General features: G+C 35.7%; 5 non-coding genes across 5 annotated transcripts; all 5 read right to left on the bottom strand.

Annotated features, from left to right (window-relative positions):
• Window positions 1-755: 755 nt before the first annotated feature.
• On the bottom strand, window positions 756-946 carry LOC135753212 (U2 spliceosomal RNA). Its single transcript, XR_010533520.1, has one exon. It is a non-coding gene; the product is annotated as a U2 spliceosomal RNA (small nuclear RNA).
• A 6,726-nt stretch (window positions 947-7,672) lies between these two features.
• On the bottom strand, window positions 7,673-7,837 carry LOC135753192 (U1 spliceosomal RNA). The gene has a single exon (XR_010533500.1). It is a non-coding gene; the product is annotated as a U1 spliceosomal RNA (small nuclear RNA).
• Window positions 7,838-8,619: 782 nt separating this feature from the next.
• On the bottom strand, window positions 8,620-8,810 carry LOC135753207 (U2 spliceosomal RNA). The gene has a single exon (XR_010533515.1). It is a non-coding gene; the product is annotated as a U2 spliceosomal RNA (small nuclear RNA).
• A 7,282-nt stretch (window positions 8,811-16,092) lies between these two features.
• Window positions 16,093-16,257, bottom strand: LOC135753191 (U1 spliceosomal RNA). Its single transcript, XR_010533499.1, has one exon. It is a non-coding gene; the product is annotated as a U1 spliceosomal RNA (small nuclear RNA).
• A 782-nt stretch (window positions 16,258-17,039) lies between these two features.
• On the bottom strand, window positions 17,040-17,230 carry LOC135753206 (U2 spliceosomal RNA). Its single transcript, XR_010533514.1, has one exon. It is a non-coding gene; the product is annotated as a U2 spliceosomal RNA (small nuclear RNA).
• Window positions 17,231-23,653: the final 6,423 nt, after the last annotated feature.

Genomic DNA, 23,653 nt, shown 5'->3' with positions numbered 1-23,653 from the left:
CGCATCTTCCTGTGACCGATCACATCGACGGCGCCCCCGAAGGCCATCCGACTAACATTTCATTACTGTGTGTGACCAGGTGGAAAGCGCACGAAGCCACGTCTGAGACCAAACATTCTTCGAGATCTACCCTATTTTTATTCCGTTTCCAGCCCGGTTGAACCGTGTAGAGTGAAATATGTGAAACAATTTAAATCAAATGGATTTAAATTGCGCATTCAAATATATGGTTTCGTTATTACAAAGTAACTTTACGTGGAATAGAAACAAATAAATGTACAGAGCAATCAAGAAACAACGAAAGCATAGCAATTTTAGAACGTGGATAAATAAAAACACAGGGCTCAATGACTTACCCGTTGTCGTTGTGAGTTAAACAAGTACAGCTATGCCTCCAGGTCTGTCGACGTTGCTGTGGTTTTTCGACAGCTGTAGTATGAAGGGTAGTGAAAAAAAGTTTTCAGGTGTTTTTAACATTCCAATCGGCCTCTTTCGCTTTTGTTGCACCTTCAGCTGTGTCGAGGATGTTTAATTCGTCCTCGGATCACCACCACAAACTTGTAAAGAAAATAATTAAATACATTACAAAAACATTTCTTTGTCAGCGTGTTCATTTCCACGCAAGCTTTTCGTTAAACCAATAAAGCCAACGAAAACACAGCAATTTTAAAACACACGGATTAGAAAAAACACCGTCATTCACGCACAGAAGAAGCAAATTCTTTTTTTATACTTGACTTATTTGTCCCCGAGAAGGGGAGCGCACCATTCATGGAAACACTGCAATACCATGTTGATGCATGGAGTGGAAGGAGCAAGCTCCGCTTCCATTTCCGGAGGTCAAAAATCCATTTAACATATAGTCCCCGGATAGGAGACGTATCAGACATTAAACTGATAAGAACAGATACTACACTTGATCTTAGCCAAAAGGCCGAGAAGCGATACCGGAATAGACGCAGCCAAAGGGGGAGCCGGCGAAGGCGCTGGCTTTTGGGGTGGAGGCTAGCGGGCATTTAACTCTATACGTTCTCATTGTATAACCCAGAGGTAGAACGTTGAGCTAGCAGATCAGAAGTTCATGTTTTCTAAACCCATGCAGAAAACACACACACAAACTGTTGGGAAAAAGCAGTCATCGCTTAACCAAACAGAAACATGAAGTAAAGCTTCAGTTAATTTGCTTGCAGCTTGCAGATCCAATACGTCGATCGTAAAGGTAATGCCGGTAGATCGCACATACCTTAACTGTGTATGCTGCTCCACGCCTCCACGAGCTTCGGGAAACAGAGCGCAAAATTGTCATTATGGTCTTGGATTAACTGTGAAACATGCTTTGCCTTTCTTCTCAAATGTGTTTTCATAAATCTTACGCTGTCCGCTGCAGCTCAGTCGTCTAACTTCTGAAATTTACCAGGATGCGCATTTTTTCCTTGATGCAGGAACTGATCCACGCTCATGAGAGAGAGAGAGAGAGAGAGAGAGAGAGAGAGAGAGAGAGAGAGAATTTAGAATTTTCAAAAAACCTTTATTACAAATTAAAACATTTTCATAACCTCAAATCAGAAAAAACAAAGGGGAAAAAAATATATATATATAGTAACGGAAATAACAAAAAATAAGCCAACATAGGAGCAAAGACCAAATCATCTTCAATAACCAGACACAGAGCTCCTCCATAATACCAAATCAATTCAAAAGAAAGAAGATCATTCATTGCTTTTAAGTATCTAAAACCAATAAGGATTCTAGATTTAACTTATTTTAAAAACTGCTAATATATCATGGCTTCCAGGTCTGTCAACGTTGCTGTGGTTTTTCGACAGCTGTAATATGACGGGTAGAGTGAAAAAAAAATGTTTAAGTGTTTTGAACATCCCAATCTGTTCGTTTACTTGGTATTTTATTCATGTTTTCGAGTTAAAAAATAATTCTTAAATCAAGATACATTTACTTAATAAGCAAAGTGGCTTAGAATTTAAGTCTTGTTTACTGAAATAAATTCTAAAATGTAATAGGTTGAGGCTTAAAACAAGTAAAAATATCTGCCAGTGGGGTAAGAAAAATAAACCTAAATTGAGTTTATTATTGAATTAAGTTGAAACTAGAATTAAGTTTATTTTTCTTACCCCGCTGGCAGATATTTTTTACTTGTTTTAAATATAAACCTGTTGATTTTTATAATTTATTTCAATTATTACAAAGTATACGATCTGATTTTTTTAATCGCGGTGTTTGTTTTATTCCTCGTTTCTTTTCCGTGCATTTGCTTTATTTATTTATTTTCTGCTTGTTGCATTTAAATGCACATTTGATTTGTTGCCACATTATTCTGTGTTAATGTATTTTTTAACATGTTTATCAACAAAAAGTGCGTTATTATAATTAATTATATAGCTGTGAAATATATACAAGAATTCCCAGCAAAAACAAAACGTTTTTATAACAATTTTCTATTACAATACATAATATCTTAAGCCACTTTGCTTACCAAGTAAATGTATCTCCATTTAAGAATTGTCAGATATTCACTAGAAAACAAGACAAAAACAGTAAGTAAGATATTCATTTACTTTTTTCTTTCAAACATGAATTTACAGACGGCTGGAAATTTTTAATAAAATAACTAGACATACCTATTCGGGTCTGCTCCCGTTTGCTGTGATGACGGGGGACTTAGTCCAAAGCACATTTTGAGGAATACTTACACATTTTACTTCTTATTTCTTTGAAATTAATTATTATTTATTTTTAATTACAAAGTATGCGATCTGATTTTTTTTAATCGCGGTGTGTGTTTTATTCCTCGTTTCTTTAGCTCACACAACATTCTACCAAAAAACAGCAGATCATTTTCTACTAGATAACTCCATACACTATGGATTAAAAATGTCCCGACTGCGAACCTGATAAAACCCAGGTAAAAAGCAAATACAAATAAACCATTTTGATTTAGCAAAAGTTTACAAATAAATGCACTCCCTGCACACAACAAGCACGTCTAGTTACCATTCATTTTTTGCGTGATTTAAGTTTCGTCGCATACATTTTGGAAGGCACACGATAAAAACAAAATAAGGCTTTTAATGTATGCAGACTTCATTCTCCGTTGAGGGCTTATCAATCATAATAAACGCTGTTAACTCTTCTCATTGAATGGTCTAAATCCAATGCTGGTAAAGAAATCAAATGTGCATTTCAACGCAACAAGCAAGCCGTAAAGCAATGGATGCAGGCAAACAAACGAGGAATAGCACATACACCACGATTAGATCATCGGGTCTCATACTTTGGAATTAATAAGAAATAATTATTCAGTCTAAAGAAATAAGAAGTAAAATGTCTAAGTATTTCTCCAAATGTGCAGACTCATTACAATAAACGGGAGCAGACACGAATAGTTATGTATGTCTCGTTATTTTATTTAAAATTGACAGCTGTCTAACATATGATATATTTTGATAATACGAAATGCTAAAAAAAATAATATAACACCAATCGACAATATATGTTATTGTTATTTTTACAAGTAAATTCATGTGTAGGAGAAAACAAAGCAGCTGTCAGTCCATACTATATTGAGTGGCCATCGTAGTGGTGCAACCTGAACGATGTTTTCCCTACTTCCGGTCAAAGGCGCCATTTTGTGAAATAGGCATATAGGTGACGCTGGAGCACGCGCGGCCATTGTCTCTGTTCAACAAAGCAAGTGTATATATACACATACGCATATTTTTCCTCAATCAATCACCGAATACAAGGTGCAATTCGATGCCAACTGGCCCTTCTCTCTGGTTTCATGTTTGTAAGGAAAATTAAGGGGGAAATTACGATAGCATTTCAGCCAAACATTCATTCGTGCCACGCTGCTTTTCTTTGAACGAAAAAAAAAACCCCTCTGCTCCCCCTACACAATTTCTTCTCCTGTTATTTTATGCTTAAAACAAGCAAATAAATCTGCCTACAGGGTAAGACAAAATTTGTGAACTTTTCCCATAAACACTTAATTCAAGAAAAATTGTCCCACCCCACTGGCCATTTTTTATCCACAATACACATTCGATGTCTGCACGCACCATTGTCTTTGTTCAACGCAAACAATTCTGTTGCGTTTTTCTTTGAACGAAGTGCTCCGCCTAGATAATTTGACCCATATTCACATGGGTTTGTTTCTCGTTTTTTCTTTGAGAACAATCTATATAGCGCTTTCCACAATCGTTTTGGTGTTAGCTTTACGTAAAATAGAAACACAGAAAAGTACTGAGCGATGGAGAAACCACGAAGCGGAACTTATTATGGACCACGGATTGGCAAACAAACTGGCAACCACGCACAAAAGAAGCAAACTCTGGTTTTAAACTCACCTTATTTGTCCCCGGAAAACGCCAGAGTCGATGCACGGAGTGGACGTAGCAAGCCTCGCTTCCATAGCCGAAGGTCAAAAATCCATTTAAACGTGTAGTCCCCGGTGTCCACTCGATCTTACACAAAAAGCCGAGAAGCGATACCGCAATGGCATCCGGAGAAGGCGCTGGCTGTCGGGATGGAGGTTAGCGGGTCAGAGGTCCGGCACTGAAGGTCTGCGTTCATTACTCACCGTGTGTATTTCACTCTATACTTGTAAAAAAACCATACAAATACATACAGAAACAGTTATCACTCATACAAAAAGAAACACGAAGGTAAAGCTTCAGTTAATTTGCTCGCTGAATGCTTTTTGCATGCACATACAAAACTGAACAAAACTGATATACTGAACAACATAGGCCCCAAAATTGAGGAACACCAGTTGTTTAGTTAAACTGATTGAATAGCACTTTGCTTCCTATTTGTTAAATATGAAATGAGACAATAAATTACAAATTACATTTCAATGCCTGCAGCGTGTTCATGTCCACACCACAAATAAAACCGTGTGACCCTTTTTTTTTTTTGGTTAAAAGTTTGAAAGTTTCGAACCTACGCAACACTCTAAAGACAAATGCTCCTAAATAGTAACAAATAAGGGTTCTTCAGCTTGTAACCATAGCAGAACCCGTTTTTTTGGTACTATATAGAACCTTTTTATACGGTTCTATAAAGAATCTTGCCTTGAAAAGTGCTCACCTCAGTGGTGCTATAAAGAACGATTAATTTATCAGCTGTCAGGAGTGACATTTTTGTTATTTATCCACTTTCTAATGTATAGCACTTGATAAGGATTAACAGTTTAAAAACAGAAATGCAAGACATCAGAAAATACATTTATTTTTTACTTTCATAACATGAGAGGTGTCATACAATAACAAATATGTGCTTTAAAATCACATTCCTAAGTTAAAAATATACATAAAAATAGATATATGGATCATTACACAAATCACTACTCAAAGGAAATATGTTAAATAACTGCTTCAATATTAATTAACAATAACATTTGGCCAAGGCAGTCCTTGTAAATAGACATATAAATAGACAAATAAAATCATGACATATATGCCATAGAGCCTGAGATAGAGAAAAATAATAAGGAATTCTGCTTTTACTACCATCTCAGAAATATTGCCAGAATTGGAGGTTTTGTCTCAAGACAGGACTTAGAGAAACTTGTTCATGCTTTCATCACCAGCAGGGCCGATTATTGCAATGGACAATGGATTAAAAAAGTACTGTTACTTGTTTAAAAACCACTTCATGGCTACGGGCCGAAATACATGACAGATATGCTAATCGAATATGAAACCGATTACTCGGATCAATAGGATCAGGTCATTTAGAAAAAACAAGGGTTCACTCAAAACAAGGTGCATCAGCATTTAGTTATTATCAGCTTTCAGAAGAGATCAGATGTGCTTCAACAGTAGACACTTTTAAATCTAGATTAAAAACACATCAGTTTAACTTTGCATTTACTGAATGATTTAAAACAGTACGAATAAAACAGTACAAAAGAATAAAACAGTATGAACCTTACCTGTTATAAAGGGAATGAAGCTTACGGTATGGTGCTTACCTGCAGAAATAAATAAAGTACAATAAGAACACACAGAACTTCAATTTTCAAAATTATTTTAACAATAAATGATGATTATTTAACTGGTTTACCTGTTTGCGATTACCACAGAATCCCGTCACCTGGCTGCGGTCTTCATTTGGTGAACGGTTCTCCACTCATAATTGACCTATACAAGAAATAGAGAAGAATAATAAGCAATTCTGCTTTTACATGTAGATGTGTGCCCCAAGAACACAGACACACCGGCCCCAAAAAGTTTAAACAGTACACATTTCTGTTATTTTAATGTGGCAAATGTGTCAGCTTTAAAAGAAGCATACATTACCTTTTAAAGAGGATGCGCACTGCGTGAAATACCTTTACTCCCAGCATAAGCAAGCAATTTTCAAAATGCTTTTAAAAGTAATGGTGATTATTTTACTTGTTTAACTGTTTGTGATTACCATGGAATCATGTCACCATCATTTTTAAGCTTGTAAAGCAAATAATGAAATATTGACTTAGTAGGAAAAAATATTTTGGAAGTATCGTGATAAATGATGAAGAAAATATTTTGCAAAGTGATGGTTAGCACACGGTTGATGGTACCTAATAAATTCCATCATATTTTTTTTATTCCTACTATGGAAGTCAATGGTGACTATCTGCTGTGGGTTTACCATCATTCCTCAAAATACCTTCTTTTGTGTTACTCAGAAAAAAACTAATCCTCGTGTTGTTGTAAGCCTGTATGCATGAGTAAATGATGACAGAATTATCATCATAAATTGAAATATCCCTTTAAACTGTATTTCCCCCCCTTAAACCTAAACTTATTTTCTTACAGCAAGTCATTTAGGTAATCAAGAAAATACTTTACCCGTTGTCTTTGTGAGTTAAACAAATACAGCTACGCTTCCAGGTCTGTCGACGTTGCTGTGGTTTTTCGACAGCTGTAGTATGAAGGGTAGCGAATGAATGAATACATTGCAAAAATCATTTCTTACTTGTTATTTCGAACTGTTTTCACTGTACAAATATCTAGAAAGTCTTAAAATAAGATGCATTTTTTGATGAGCAAAATGCCCTAAGAAAATAAGCCTAGCCTTTAGGGAGAAAAAAACTCAAAATTTAAGCGAATTTGGGCTTAAAACAAGCAAATAAATCTGCCAAAGGGGTAAGAAACAAATCTAGATATAAACACTTTATTCAAGAAAAATTGTCGTAGCCCATTGGCAGATTTGTTGGCTTGTTTAATGTACATGGATGTACAATATTTCAATTTGTCTTGTATTTATTAGCATTTTGTATTGCCCAACGCTGTCTATGTTGTTTAACTGTTGTCATTTTCTTATAAAAGCCTTTATAATTTATTAGTTTGGATGATTGCCATTCCCGAGAACCTCTTATATTGGAAGGAAAAGAATCATCTAAGCATTATTTTGTTGACTGTCTCTTAGGCATGTAGCCGTTTGATTGTGGTTCTATTCAATGGCTAGTCTATTCTTTTGGAATGGTCAAACGTCTATTAGATTTTCACTGACAGCCCAAATTAAGCCTTGTTTTAGCCTAGACACATATTCGCTGTCTATTAGAAATTATGTAGTCGTTAAATAGCCGCTTTTTTGATGACTAATGTATTCTTGGGCCGTGGTTAGACGTCTCTTGGACAAAAGAATCTATTTTTAACACAAAGGTCAGGGGAGAGCGCGAACGCAGTCCCCCACTATCAGAAATTTTGCAGTCGAGATTCCCACATTTGGGGAATTCGCAAAGGGTCAGCACAACCGGAGTGCGATGGCTGAGCCTCGCCCTGGGTGAACCACCTTCATGATCATGGTGTCTCCCCTGCCAGGTAAGTATGAGCGACACCCTTTGAGGCCAGACGGACGCATCTTCCTGTGACCGATCACATCGACGGCGCCCCCGAAGGCCATCCGACTAACATTTCATTACTGTGTGTGACCAGGTGGAAAGCGCACGAAGCCACGTCTGAGACCAAACATTCTTCGAGATCTACCCTATTTTTATTCCGTTTCCAGCCCGGTTGAACCGTGTAGAGTGAAATATGTGAAACAATTTAAATCAAATGGATTTAAATTGCGCATTCAAATATATGGTTTCGTTATTACAAAGTAACTTTACGTGGAATAGAAACAAATAAATGTACAGAGCAATCAAGAAACAACGAAAGCATAGCAATTTTAGAACGTGGATAAATAAAAACACAGGGCTCAATGACTTACCCGTTGTCGTTGTGAGTTAAACAAGTACAGCTATGCCTCCAGGTCTGTCGACGTTGCTGTGGTTTTTCGACAGCTGTAGTATGAAGGGTAGTGAAAAAAAGTTTTCAGGTGTTTTTAACATTCCAATCGGCCTCTTTCGCTTTTGTTGCACCTTCAGCTGTGTCGAGGATGTTTAATTCGTCCTCGGATCACCACCACAAACTTGTAAAGAAAATAATTAAATACATTACAAAAACATTTCTTTGTCAGCGTGTTCATTTCCACGCAAGCTTTTCGTTAAACCAATAAAGCCAACGAAAACACAGCAATTTTAAAACACACGGATTAGAAAAAACACCGTCATTCACGCACAGAAGAAGCAAATTCTTTTTTTATACTTGACTTATTTGTCCCCGAGAAGGGGAGCGCACCATTCATGGAAACACTGCAATACCATGTTGATGCATGGAGTGGAAGGAGCAAGCTCCGCTTCCATTTCCGAAGGTCAAAAATCCATTTAACATATAGTCCCCGGATAGGAGACGTATCAGACATTAAACTGATAAGAACAGATACTACACTTGATCTTAGCCAAAAGGCCGAGAAGCGATACCGGAATAGACGCAGCCAAAGGGGGAGCCGGCGAAGGCGCTGGCTTTTGGGGTGGAGGCTAGCGGGCATTTAACTCTATACGTTCTCATTGTATAACCCAGAGGTAGAACGTTGAGCTAGCAGATCAGAAGTTCATGTTTTCTAAACCCATGCAGAAAACACACACACAAACTGTTGGGAAAAAGCAGTCATCGCTTAACCAAACAGAAACATGAAGTAAAGCTTCAGTTAATTTGCTTGCAGCTTGCAGATCCAATACGTCGATCGTAAAGGTAATGCCGGTAGATCGCACATACCTTAACTGTGTATGCTGCTCCACGCCTCCACGAGCTTCGGGAAACAGAGCGCAAAATTGTCATTATGGTCTTGGATTAACTGTGAAACATGCTTTGCCTTTCTTCTCAAATGTGTTTTCATAAATCTTACGCTGTCCGCTGCAGCTCAGTCGTCTAACTTCTAAAATTTACCAGGATGCGCATTTTTTCCTTGATGCAGGAACTGATCCACGCTCATGAGAGAGAGAGAGAGAGAGAGAGAGAGAGAGAGAGAGAGAGAGAGAGAGAGAGAGAGAGAATTTAGAATTTTCAAAAAACCTTTATTACAAATTAAAACATTTTCATAACCTCAAATCAGAAAAAACAAAGGGGAAAAAAAAATATATATATAGTAACGGAAATAACAAAAAATAAGCCAACATAGGAGCAAAGACCAAATCATCTTCAATAACCAGACACAGAGCTCCTCCATAATACCAAATCAATTCAAAAGAAAGAAGATCATTCATTGCTTTTAAGTATCTAAAACCAATAAGGATTCTAGATTTAACTTATTTTAAAAACTGCTAATATATCATGGCTTCCAGGTCTGTCAACGTTGCTGTGGTTTTTCGACAGCTGTAATATGACGGGTAGAGTGAAAAAAAAAATGTTTAAGTGTTTTGAACATCCCAATCTGTTCGTTTACTTAGTATTTTATTCATGTTTTCGAGTTAAAAAATAATTCTTAAATCAAGATACATTTACTTAATAAGCAAAGTGGCTTAGAATTTAAGTCTTGTTTACTGAAATAAATTCTAAAATGTAATAGGTTAAGGCTTAAAACAAGTAAAAATATCTGCCAGTGGGGTAAGAAAAATAAACCTAAATTGAGTTTATTATTGAATTAAGTTGAAACTAGAATTAAGTTTATTTTTCTTACCCCGCTGGCAGATATTTTTTACTTGTTTTAAATATAAACCTGTTGATTTTTATAATTTATTTCAATTATTACAAAGTATACGATCTGATTTTTTAATCGCGGTGTTTGTTTTATTCCTCGTTTCTTTTCCGTGCATTTGCTTTATTTATTTATTTTTGCTTGTTGCATTTAAATGCACGTTTGATTTGTTGCCACATTATTCTGTGTTAATGTATTTTTTAACATGTTTATAAACAAAAAGTGCGTTATTATAATTAATTATATGGCTGTGAATTCCCAGCAAACACAAAACGCTTTTATAACAATTTTCTATTACAATACATAATATCTTACGCCACTTTGCTTACCAAGTAAATGTATCTCCATTTAAGAATTGTCAGATATTCACAAGAAAACAAGACAAAAACAGTAAGTAAGATATTCATTTACTTTTTTCTTTCAAACATGAATTTACAGACGGCTGGAAATTTTAAATAAAATAACTAGACATACCTATTCGGGTCTGCTCCCGTTTGCTGTGATGACGGGGACTTAGTCCAAAGCACATTTTGAGGAATACTTACACATTTTACTTCTTATTTCTTTGGAATTAATTATTATTTATTTTCAATTACAAAGTATGCGATCTGATTTTTTTAATCGCGGTGTTTGTTTTATTCCTCGTTTCTTTTCCATGCATTTGCTTTATTTATTTATTTTCTGCTTGTTGCATTTAAATGCACATTTGATTTGTTGCCACATTATTCTGTGTTAATGTATTTTTTAACATGTTTATCAACAAAAAGTGCGTTATTATAATTAATTATATAGCTGTGAAATATATACAAGAATTCCCAGCAAAAACAAAACGTTTTTATAACAATTTTCTATTACAATACATAATATCTTAAGCCACTTTGCTTACCAAGTAAATGTATCTCCATTTAAGAATTGTCAGATATTCACTAGAAAACAAGACAAAAACAGTAAGTAAGATATTCATTTACTTTTTTCTTTCAAACATGAATTTACAGACGGCTGGAAATTTTTAATAAAATAACTAGACATACCTATTCGGGTCTGCTCCCGTTTGCTGTGATGACGGGGGACTTAGTCCAAAGCACATTTTGAGGAATACTTACACATTTTACTTCTTATTTCTTTGAAATTAATTATTATTTATTTTTAATTACAAAGTATGCGATCTGATTTTTTTTAATCGCGGTGTGTGTTTTATTCCTCGTTTCTTTAGCTCACACAACATTCTACCAAAAAACAGCAGATCATTTTCTACTAGATAACTCCATACACTATGGATTAAAAATGTCCCGACTGCGAACCTGATAAAACCCAGGTAAAAAGCAAATACAAATAAACCATTTTGATTTAGCAAAAGTTTACAAATAAATGCACTCCCTGCACACAACAAGCACGTCTAGTTACCATTCATTTTTTGCGTGATTTAAGTTTCGTCGCATACATTTTGGAAGGCACACGATAAAAACAAAATAAGGCTTTTAATGTATGCAGACTTCATTCTCCGTTGAGGGCTTATCAATCATAATAAACGCTGTTAACTCTTCTCATTGAATGGTCTAAATCCAATGCTGGTAAAGAAATCAAATGTGCATTTCAACGCAACAAGCAAGCCGTAAAGCAATGGATGCAGGCAAACAAACGAGGAATAGCACATACACCACGATTAGATCATCGGGTCTCATACTTTGGAATTAATAAGAAATAATTATTCAGTCTAAAGAAATAAGAAGTAAAATGTCTAAGTATTTCTCCAAATGTGCAGACTCATTACAATAAACGGGAGCAGACACGAATAGTTATGTATGTCTCGTTATTTTATTTAAAATTGACAGCTGTCTAACATATGATATATTTTGATAATACGAAATGCTAAAAAAATAATATAACACCAATCGACAATATATGTTATTGTTATTTTTACAAGTAAATTCATGTGTAGGAGAAAACAAAGCAGCTGTCAGTCCATACTATATTGAGTGGCCATCGTAGTGGTGCAACCTGAACGATGTTTTCCCTACTTCCGGTCAAAGGCGCCATTTTGTGAAATAGGCATATAGGTGACGCTGGAGCACGCGCGGCCATTGTCTCTGTTCAACAAAGCAAGTGTATATATACACATACGCATATTTTTCCTCAATCAATCACCGAATACAAGGTGCAATTCGATGCCAACTGGCCCTTCTCTCTGGTTTCATGTTTGTAAGGAAAATTAAGGGGGAAATTACGATAGCATTTCAGCCAAACATTCATTCGTGCCACGCTGCTTTTCTTTGAACGAAAAAAAAAACCCCTCTGCTCCCCCTACACAATTTCTTCTCCTGTTATTTTATGCTTAAAACAAGCAAATAAATCTGCCTACAGGGTAAGACAAAATTTGTGAACTTTTCCCATAAACACTTAATTCAAGAAAAATTGTCCCACCCCACTGGCCATTTTTTATCCACAATACACATTCGATGTCTGCACGCACCATTGTCTTTGTTCAACGCAAACAATTCTGTTGCGTTTTTCTTTGAACGAAGTGCTCCGCCTAGATAATTTGACCCATATTCACATGGGTTTGTTTCTCGTTTTTTCTTTGAGAACAATCTATATAGCGCTTTCCACAATCGTTTTGGTGTTAGCTTTACGTAAAATAGAAACACAGAAAAGTACTGAGCGATGGAGAAACCACGAAGCGGAACTTATTATGGACCACGGATTGGCAAACAAACTGGCAACCACGCACAAAAGAAGCAAACTCTGGTTTTAAACTCACCTTATTTGTCCCCGGAAAACGCCAGAGTCGATGCACGGAGTGGACGTAGCAAGCCTCGCTTCCATAGCCGAAGGTCAAAAATCCATTTAAACGTGTAGTCCCCGGTGTCCACTCGATCTTACACAAAAAGCCGAGAAGCGATACCGCAATGGCATCCGGAGAAGGCGCTGGCTGTCGGGATGGAGGTTAGCGGGTCAGAGGTCCGGCACTGAAGGTCTGCGTTCATTACTCACCGTGTGTATTTCACTCTATACTTGTAAAAAAACCATACAAATACATACAGAAACAGTTATCACTCATACAAAAAGAAACACGAAGGTAAAGCTTCAGTTAATTTGCTCGCTGAATGCTTTTTGCATGCACATACAAAACTGAACAAAACTGATATACTGAACAACATAGGCCCCAAAATTGAGGAACACCAGTTGTTTAGTTAAACTGATTGAATAGCACTTTGCTTCCTATTTGTTAAATATGAAATGAGACAATAAATTACAAATTACATTTCAATGCCTGCAGCGTGTTCATGTCCACACCACAAATAAAACCGTGTGACCCTTTTTTTTTTTTGGTTAAAAGTTTGAAAGTTTCGAACCTACGCAACACTCTAAAGACAAATGCTCCTAAATAGTAACAAATAAGGGTTCTTCAGCTTGTAACCATAGCAGAACCCGTTTTTTTGGTACTATATAGAACCTTTTTATACGGTTCTATAAAGAATCTTGCCTTGAAAAGTGCTCACCTCAGTGGTGCTATAAAGAACGATTAATTTATCAGCTGTCAGGAGTGACATTTTTGTTATTTATCCACTTTCTAATGTATAGCACTTGATAAGGATTAACAGTTTAAAAACAGAAATGCAAGACATCAGAAAATACATTTATTTTTTACTTTCATAACATGAGAGGTGTCATACAATAACAAATATGTGCTTTAAAATCACATTCCTAAGTTAAAAATATACATAAAAATAGATATATGGATCATTACACAAATCACTACTCAAAGGAAATATGTTAAATAACTGCTTCAATATTAATTAACAATAACATTTGGCCAAGGCAGTCCTTGTAAATAGACATATAAATAGACAAATAAAATCATGACATATATGCCATAGAGCCTGAGATAGAGAAAAATAATAAGGAATTCTGCTTTTACTACCATCTCAGAAATATTGCCAGAATTGGAGGTTTTGTCTCAAGACAGGACTTAGAGAAACTTGTTCATGCTTTCATCACCAGCAGGGCCGATTATTGCAATGGACAATGGATTAAAAAAGTACTGTTACTTGTTTAAAAACCACTTCATGGCTACGGGCCGAAATACATGACAGATATGCTAATCGAATATGAAACCGATTACTCGGATCAATAGGATCAGGTCATTTAGAAAAAACAAGGGTTCACTCAAAACAAGGTGCATCAGCATTTAGTTATTATCAGCTTTCAGAAGAGATCAGATGTGCTTCAACAGTAGACACTTTTAAATCTAGATTAAAAACACATCAGTTTAACTTTGCATTTACTGAATGATTTAAAACAGTACGAATAAAACAGTACAAAAGAATAAAACAGTATGAACCTTACCTGTTATAAAGGGAATGAAGCTTACGGTATGGTGCTTACCTGCAGAAATAAATAAAGTACAATAAGAACACACAGAACTTCAATTTTCAAAATTATTTTAACAATAAATGATGATTATTTAACTGGTTTACCTGTTTGCGATTACCACAGAATCCCGTCACCTGGCTGCGGTCTTCATTTGGTGAACGGTTCTCCACTCATAATTGACCTATACAAGAAATAGAGAAGAATAATAAGCAATTCTGCTTTTACATGTAGATGTGTGCCCCAAGAACACAGACACACCGGCCCCAAAAAGTTTAAACAGTACACATTTCTGTTATTTTAATGTGGCAAATGTGTCAGCTTTAAAAGAAGCATACATTACCTTTTAAAGAGGATGCGCACTGCGTGAAATACCTTTACTCCCAGCATAAGCAAGCAATTTTCAAAATGCTTTTAAAAGTAATGGTGATTATTTTACTTGTTTAACTGTTTGTGATTACCATGGAATCATGTCACCATCATTTTTAAGCTTGTAAAGCAAATAATGAAATATTGACTTAGTAGGAAAAAATATTTTGGAAGTATCGTGATAAATGATGAAGAAAATATTTTGCAAAGTGATGGTTAGCACACGGTTGATGGTACCTAATAAATTCCATCATATTTTTTTTATTCCTACTATGGAAGTCAATGGTGACTATCTGCTGTGGGTTTACCATCATTCCTCAAAATACCTTCTTTTGTGTTACTCAGAAAAAAACTAATCCTCGTGTTGTTGTAAGCCTGTATGCATGAGTAAATGATGACAGAATTATCATCATAAATTGAAATATCCCTTTAAACTGTATTTCCCCCCCTTAAACCTAAACTTATTTTCTTACAGCAAGTCATTTAGGTAATCAAGAAAATACTTTACCCGTTGTCTTTGTGAGTTAAACAAATACAGCTACGCTTCCAGGTCTGTCGACGTTGCTGTGGTTTTTCGACAGCTGTAGTATGAAGGGTAGCGAATGAATGAATACATTGCAAAAATCATTTCTTACTTGTTATTTCGAACTGTTTTCACTGTACAAATATCTAGAAAGTCTTAAAATAAGATGCATTTTTTGATGAGCAAAATGCCCTAAGAAAATAAGCCTAGCCTTTAGGGAGAAAAAAACTCAAAATTTAAGCGAATTTGGGCTTAAAACAAGCAAATAAATCTGCCAAAGGGGTAAGAAACAAATCTAGATATAAACACTTTATTCAAGAAAAATTGTCGTAGCCCATTGGCAGATTTGTTGGCTTGTTTAATGTACATGGATGTACAATATTTCAATTTGTCTTGTATTTATTAGCATTTTGTATTGCCCAACGCTGTCTATGTTGTTTAACTGTTGTCATTTTCTTATAAAAGCCTTTATAATTTATTAGTTTGGATGATTGCCATTCCCGAGAACCTCTTATATTGGAAGGAAAAGAATCATCTAAGCATTATTTTGTTGACTGTCTCTTAGGCATGTAGCCGTTTGATTGTGGTTCTATTCAATGGCTAGTCTATTCTTTTGGAATGGTCAAACGTCTATTAGATTTTCACTGACAGCCCAAATTAAGCCTTGTTTTAGCCTAGACACATATTCGCTGTCTATTAGAAATTATGTAGTCGTTAAATAGCCGCTTTTTTGATGACTAATGTATTCTTGGGCCGTGGTTAGACGTCTCTTGGACAAAAGAATCTATTTTTAACACAAAGGTCAGGGGAGAGCGCGAACGCAGTCCCCCACTATCAGAAATTTTGCAGTCGAGATTCCCACATTTGGGGAATTCGCAAAGGGTCAGCACAACCGGAGTGCGATGGCTGAGCCTCGCCCTGGGTGAACCACCTTCATGATCATGGTGTCTCCCCTGCCAGGTAAGTATGAGCGACACCCTTTGAGGCCAGACGGACGCATCTTCCTGTGACCGATCACATCGACGGCGCCCCCGAAGGCCATCCGACTAACATTTCATTACTGTGTGTGACCAGGTGGAAAGCGCACGAAGCCACGTCTGAGACCAAACATTCTTCGAGATCTACCCTATTTTTATTCCGTTTCCAGCCCGGTTGAACCGTGTAGAGTGAAATATGTGAAACAATTTAAATCAAATGGATTTAAATTGCGCATTCAAATATATGGTTTCGTTATTACAAAGTAACTTTACGTGGAATAGAAACAAATAAATGTACAGAGCAATCAAGAAACAACGAAAGCATAGCAATTTTAGAACGTGGATAAATAAAAACACAGGGCTCAATGACTTACCCGTTGTCGTTGTGAGTTAAACAAGTACAGCTATGCCTCCAGGTCTGTCGACGTTGCTGTGGTTTTTCGACAGCTGTAGTATGAAGGGTAGTGAAAAAAAGTTTTCAGGTGTTTTTAACATTCCAATCGGCCTCTTTCGCTTTTGTTGCACCTTCAGCTGTGTCGAGGATGTTTAATTCGTCCTCGGATCACCACCACAAACTTGTAAAGAAAATAATTAAATACATTACAAAAACATTTCTTTGTCAGCGTGTTCATTTCCACGCAAGCTTTTCGTTAAACCAATAAAGCCAACGAAAACACAGCAATTTTAAAACACACGGATTAGAAAAAACACCGTCATTCACGCACAGAAGAAGCAAATTCTTTTTTTATACTTGACTTATTTGTCCCCGAGAAGGGGAGCGCACCATTCATGGAAACACTGCAATACCATGTTGATGCATGGAGTGGAAGGAGCAAGCTCCGCTTCCATTTCCGAAGGTCAAAAATCCATTTAACATATAGTCCCCGGATAGGAGACGTATCAGACATTAAACTGATAAGAACAGATACTACACTTGATCTTAGCCAAAAGGCCGAGAAGCGATACCGGAATAGACGCAGCCAAAGGGGGAGCCGGCGAAGGCGCTGGCTTTTGGGGTGGAGGCTAGCGGGCATTTAACTCTATACGTTCTCATTGTATAACCCAGAGGTAGAACGTTGAGCTAGCAGATCAGAAGTTCATGTTTTCTAAACCCATGCAGAAAACACACACACAAACTGTTGGGAAAAAGCAGTCATCGCTTAACCAAACAGAAACATGAAGTAAAGCTTCAGTTAATTTGCTTGCAGCTTGCAGATCCAATACGTCGATCGTAAAGGTAATGCCGGTAGATCGCACATACCTTAACTGTGTATGCTGCTCCACGCCTCCACGAGCTTCGGGAAACAGAGCGCAAAATTGTCATTATGGTCTTGGATTAACTGTGAAACATGCTTTGCCTTTCTTCTCAAATGTGTTTTCATAAATCTTACGCTGTCCGCTGCAGCTCAGTCGTCTAACTTCTAAAATTTACCAGGATGCGCATTTTTTCCTTGATGCAGGAACTGATCCACGCTCATGAGAGAGAGAGAGAGAGAGAGAGAGAGAGAGAGAGAGAGAGAGAGAGAGAGAGAGAGAGAATTTAGAATTTTCAAAAAACCTTTATTACAAATTAAAACATTTTCATAACCTCAAATCAGAAAAAACAAAGGGGAAAAAAAAATATATATATAGTAACGGAAATAACAAAAAATAAGCCAACATAGGAGCAAAGACCAAATCATCTTCAATAACCAGACACAGAGCTCCTCCATAATACCAAATCAATTCAAAAGAAAGAAGATCATTCATTGCTTTTAAGTATCTAAAACCAATAAGGATTCTAGATTTAACTTATTTTAAAAACTGCTAATATATCATGGCTTCCAGGTCTGTCAACGTTGCTGTGGTTTTTCGACAGCTGTAATATGACGGGTAGAGTGAAAAAAAAAATGTTTAAGTGTTTTGAACATCCCAATCTGTTCGTTTACTTAGTATTTTATTCATGTTTTCGAGTTAAAAAATAATTCTTAAATCAAGATACATTTACTTAATAAGCAAAGTGGCTTAGAATTTAAGTCTTGTTTACTGAAATAAATTCTAAAATGTAATAGGTTAAGGCTTAAAACAAGTAAAAATATCTGCCAGTGGGGTAAGAAAAATAAACCTAAATTGAGTTTATTATTGAATTAAGTTGAAACTAGAATTAAGTTTATTTTTCTTACCCCGCTGGCAGATATTTTTTACTTGTTTTAAATATAAACCTGTTGATTTTTATAATTTATTTCAATTATTACAAAGTATACGATCTGATTTTTTAATCGCGGTGTTTGTTTTATTCCTCGTTTCTTTTCCGTGCATTTGCTTTATTTATTTATTTTTGCTTGTTGCATTTAAATGCACGTTTGATTTGTTGCCACATTATTCTGTGTTAAATGTATTTTTTAACATGTTTATAAACAAAAAGTGCGTTATTATAATTAATTATATGGCTGTGAATTCCCAGCAAACACAAAACGCTTTTATAACAATTTTCTATTACAATACATAATATCTTACGCCACTTTGCTTACCAAGTAAATGTATCTCCATTTAAGAATTGTCAGATATTCACAAGAAAACAAGACAAAAACAGTAAGTAAGATATTCATTTACTTTTTTCTTTCAAACATGAATTTACAGACGGCTGGAAATTTTAAATAAAATAACTAGACATACCTATTCGGGTCTGCTCCCGTTTGCTGTGATGACGGGGACTTAGTCCAAAGCACATTTTGAGGAATACTTACACATTTTACTTCTTATTTCTTTGGAATTAATTATTATTTATTTTCAATTACAAAGTATGCGATCTGATTTTTTTAATCGCGGTGTTTGTTTTATTCCTCGTTTCTTTTCCATGCATTTGCTTTATTTATTTATTTTCTGCTTGTTGCATTTAAATGCACATTTGATTTGTTGCCACATTATTCTGTGTTAATGTATTTTTTAACATGTTTATCAACAAAAAGTGCGTTATTATAATTAATTATATAGCTGTGAAATATATACAAGAATTCCCAGCAAAAACAAAACGTTTTTATAACAATTTTCTATTACAATACATAATATCTTAAGCCACTTTGCTTACCAAGTAAATGTATCTCCATTTAAGAATTGTCAGATATTCACTAGAAAACAAGACAAAAACAGTAAGTAAGATATTCATTTACTTTTTTCTTTCAAACATGAATTTACAGACGGCTGGAAATTTTTAATAAAATAACTAGACATACCTATTCGGGTCTGCTCCCGTTTGCTGTGATGACGGGGGACTTAGTCCAAAGCACATTTTGAGGAATACTTACACATTTTACTTCTTATTTCTTTGAAATTAATTATTATTTATTTTTAATTACAAAGTATGCGATCTGATTTTTTTTAATCGCGGTGTGTGTTTTATTCCTCGTTTCTTTAGCTCACACAACATTCTACCAAAAAACAGCAGATCATTTTCTACTAGATAACTCCATACACTATGGATTAAAAATGTCCCGACTGCGAACCTGATAAAACCCAGGTAAAAAGCAAATACAAATAAACCATTTTGATTTAGCAAAAGTTTACAAATAAATGCACTCCCTGCACACAACAAGCACGTCTAGTTACCATTCATTTTTTGCGTGATTTAAGTTTCGTCGCATACATTTTGGAAGGCACACGATAAAAACAAAATAAGGCTTTTAATGTATGCAGACTTCATTCTCCGTTGAGGGCTTATCAATCATAATAAACGCTGTTAACTCTTCTCATTGAATGGTCTAAATCCAATGCTGGTAAAGAAATCAAATGTGCATTTCAACGCAACAAGCAAGCCGTAAAGCAATGGATGCAGGCAAACAAACGAGGAATAGCACATACACCACGATTAGATCATCGGGTCTCATACTTTGGAATTAATAAGAAATAATTATTCAGTCTAAAGAAATAAGAAGTAAAATGTCTAAGTATTTCTCCAAATGTGCAGACTCATTACAATAAACGGGAGCAGACACGAATAGTTATGTATGTCTCGTTATTTTATTTAAAATTGACAGCTGTCTAACATATGATATATTTTGATAATACGAAATGCTAAAAAAATAATATAACACCAATCGACAATATATGTTATTGTTATTTTTACAAGTAAATTCATGTGTAGGAGAAAACAAAGCAGCTGTCAGTCCATACTATATTGAGTGGCCATCGTAGTGGTGCAACCTGAACGATGTTTTCCCTACTTCCGGTCAAAGGCGCCATTTTGTGAAATAGGCATATAGGTGACGCTGGAGCACGCGCGGCCATTGTCTCTGTTCAACAAAGCAAGTGTATATATACACATACGCATATTTTTCCTCAATCAATCACCGAATACAAGGTGCAATTCGATGCCAACTGGCCCTTCTCTCTGGTTTCATGTTTGTAAGGAAAATTAAGGGGGAAATTACGATAGCATTTCAGCCAAACATTCATTCGTGCCACACTGCTTTTCTTTGAACGAAAAAAAAAACCCCTCTGCTCCCCCTACACAATTTCTTCTCCTGTTATTTTATGCTTAAAACAAGCAAATAAATCTGCCTACAGGGTAAGACAAAATTTGTGAACTTTTCCCATAAACACTTAATTCAAGAAAAATTGTCCCACCCCACTGGCCATTTTTTATCCACAATACACATTCGATGTCTGCACGCACCATTGTCTTTGTTCAACGCAAACAATTCTGTTGCGTTTTTCTTTGAACGAAGTGCTCCGCCTAGATAATTTGACCCATATTCACATGGGTTTGTTTCTCGTTTTTTCTTTGAGAACAATCTATATAGCGCTTTCCACAATCGTTTTGGTGTTAGCTTTACGTAAAATAGAAACACAGAAAAGTACTGAGCGATGGAGAAACCACGAAGCGGAACTTATTATGGACCACGGATTGGCAAACAAACTGGCAACCACGCACAAAAGAAGCAAACTCTGGTTTTAAACTCACCTTATTTGTCCCCGGAAAACGCCAGAGTCGATGCACGGAGTGGACGTAGCAAGCCTCGCTTCCATAGCCGAAGGTCAAAAATCCATTTAAACGTGTAGTCCCCGGTGTCCACTCGATCTTACACAAAAAGCCGAGAAGCGATACCGCAATGGCATCCGGAGAAGGCGCTGGCTGTCGGGATGGAGGTTAGCGGGTCAGAGGTCCGGCACTGAAGGTCTGCGTTCATTACTCACCGTGTGTATTTCACTCTATACTTGTAAAAAAACCATACAAATACATACAGAAACAGTTATCACTCATACAAAAAGAAACACGAAGGTAAAGCTTCAGTTAATTTGCTCGCTGAATGCTTTTTGCATGCACATACAAAACTGAACAAAACTGATATACTGAACAACATAGGCCCCAAAATTGAGGAACACCAGTTGTTTAGTTAAACTGATTGAATAGCACTTTGCTTCCTATTTGTTAAATATGAAATGAGACAATAAATTACAAATTACATTTCAATGCCTGCAGCGTGTTCATGTCCACACCACAAATAAAACCGTGTGACCCTTTTTTTTTTTTGGTTAAAAGTTTGAAAGTTTCGAACCTACGCAACACTCTAAAGACAAATGCTCCTAAATAGTAACAAATAAGGGTTCTTCAGCTTGTAACCATAGCAGAACCCGTTTTTTTGGTACTATATAGAACCTTTTTATACGGTTCTATAAAGAATCTTGCCTTGAAAAGTGCTCACCTCAGTGGTGCTATAAAGAACGATTAATTTATCAGCTGTCAGGAGTGACATTTTTGTTATTTATCCACTTTCTAATGTATAGCACTTGATAAGGATTAACAGTTTAAAAACAGAAATGCAAGACATCAGAAAATACATTTATTTTTTACTTTCATAACATGAGAGGTGTCATACAATAACAAATATGTGCTTTAAAATCACATTCCTAAGTTAAAAATATACATAAAAATAGATATATGGATCATTACACAAATCACTACTCAAAGGAAATATGTTAAATAACTGCTTCAATATTAATTAACAATAACATTTGGCCAAGGCAGTCCTTGTAAATAGACATATAAATAGACAAATAAAATCATGACATATATGCCATAGAGCCTGAGATAGAGAAAAATAATAAGGAATTCTGCTTTTACTACCATCTCAGAAATATTGCCAGAATTGGAGGTTTTGTCTCAAGACAGGACTTAGAGAAACTTGTTCATGCTTTCATCACCAGCAGGGCCGATTATTGCAATGGACAATGGATTAAAAAAGTACTGTTACTTGTTTAAAAACCACTTCATGGCTACGGGCCGAAATACATGACAGATATGCTAATCGAATATGAAACCGATTACTCGGATCAATAGGATCAGGTCATTTAGAAAAAACAAGGGTTCACTCAAAACAAGGTGCATCAGCATTTAGTTATTATCAGCTTTCAGAAGAGATCAGATGTGCTTCAACAGTAGACACTTTTAAATCTAGATTAAAAACACATCAGTTTAACTTTGCATTTACTGAATGATTTAAAACAGTACGAATAAAACAGTACAAAAGAATAAAACAGTATGAACCTTACCTGTTATAAAGGGAATGAAGCTTACGGTATGGTGCTTACCTGCAGAAATAAATAAAGTACAATAAGAACACACAGAACTTCAATTTTCAAAATTATTTTAACAATAAATGATGATTATTTAACTGGTTTACCTGTTTGCGATTACCACAGAATCCCGTCACCTGGCTGCGGTCTTCATTTGGTGAACGGTTCTCCACTCATAATTGACCTATACAAGAAATAGAGAAGAATAATAAGCAATTCTGCTTTTACATGTAGATGTGTGCCCCAAGAACACAGACACACCGGCCCCAAAAAGTTTAAACAGTACACATTTCTGTTATTTTAATGTGGCAAATGTGTCAGCTTTAAAAGAAGCATACATTACCTTTTAAAGAGGATGCGCACTGCGTGAAATACCTTTACTCCCAGCATAAGCAAGCAATTTTCAAAATGCTTTTAAAAGTAATGGTGATTATTTTACTTGTTTAACTGTTTGTGATTACCATGGAATCATGTCACCATCATTTTTAAGCTTGTAAAGCAAATAATGAAATATTGACTTAGTAGGAAAAAATATTTTGGAAGTATCGTGATAAATGATGAAGAAAATATTTTGCAAAGTGATGGTTAGCACACGGTTGATGGTACCTAATAAATTCCATCATATTTTTTTTATTCCTACTATGGAAGTCAATGGTGACTATCTGCTGTGGGTTTACCATCATTCCTCAAAATACCTTCTTTTGTGTTACTCAGAAAAAAACTAATCCTCGTGTTGTTGTAAGCCTGTATGCATGAGTAAATGATGACAGAATTATCATCATAAATTGAAATATCCCTTTAAACTGTATTTCCCCCCCTTAAACCTAAACTTATT

This window comes from Paramisgurnus dabryanus, chromosome 18, assembly GCF_030506205.2.
Source record: "Paramisgurnus dabryanus chromosome 18, PD_genome_1.1, whole genome shotgun sequence".
Classification (NCBI taxonomy): domain Eukaryota; kingdom Metazoa; phylum Chordata; class Actinopteri; order Cypriniformes; family Cobitidae; genus Paramisgurnus; species Paramisgurnus dabryanus.
Note: the sequence above shows the minus strand (reverse complement) of the source record. Positions and strands in the feature narration are given on the sequence as shown.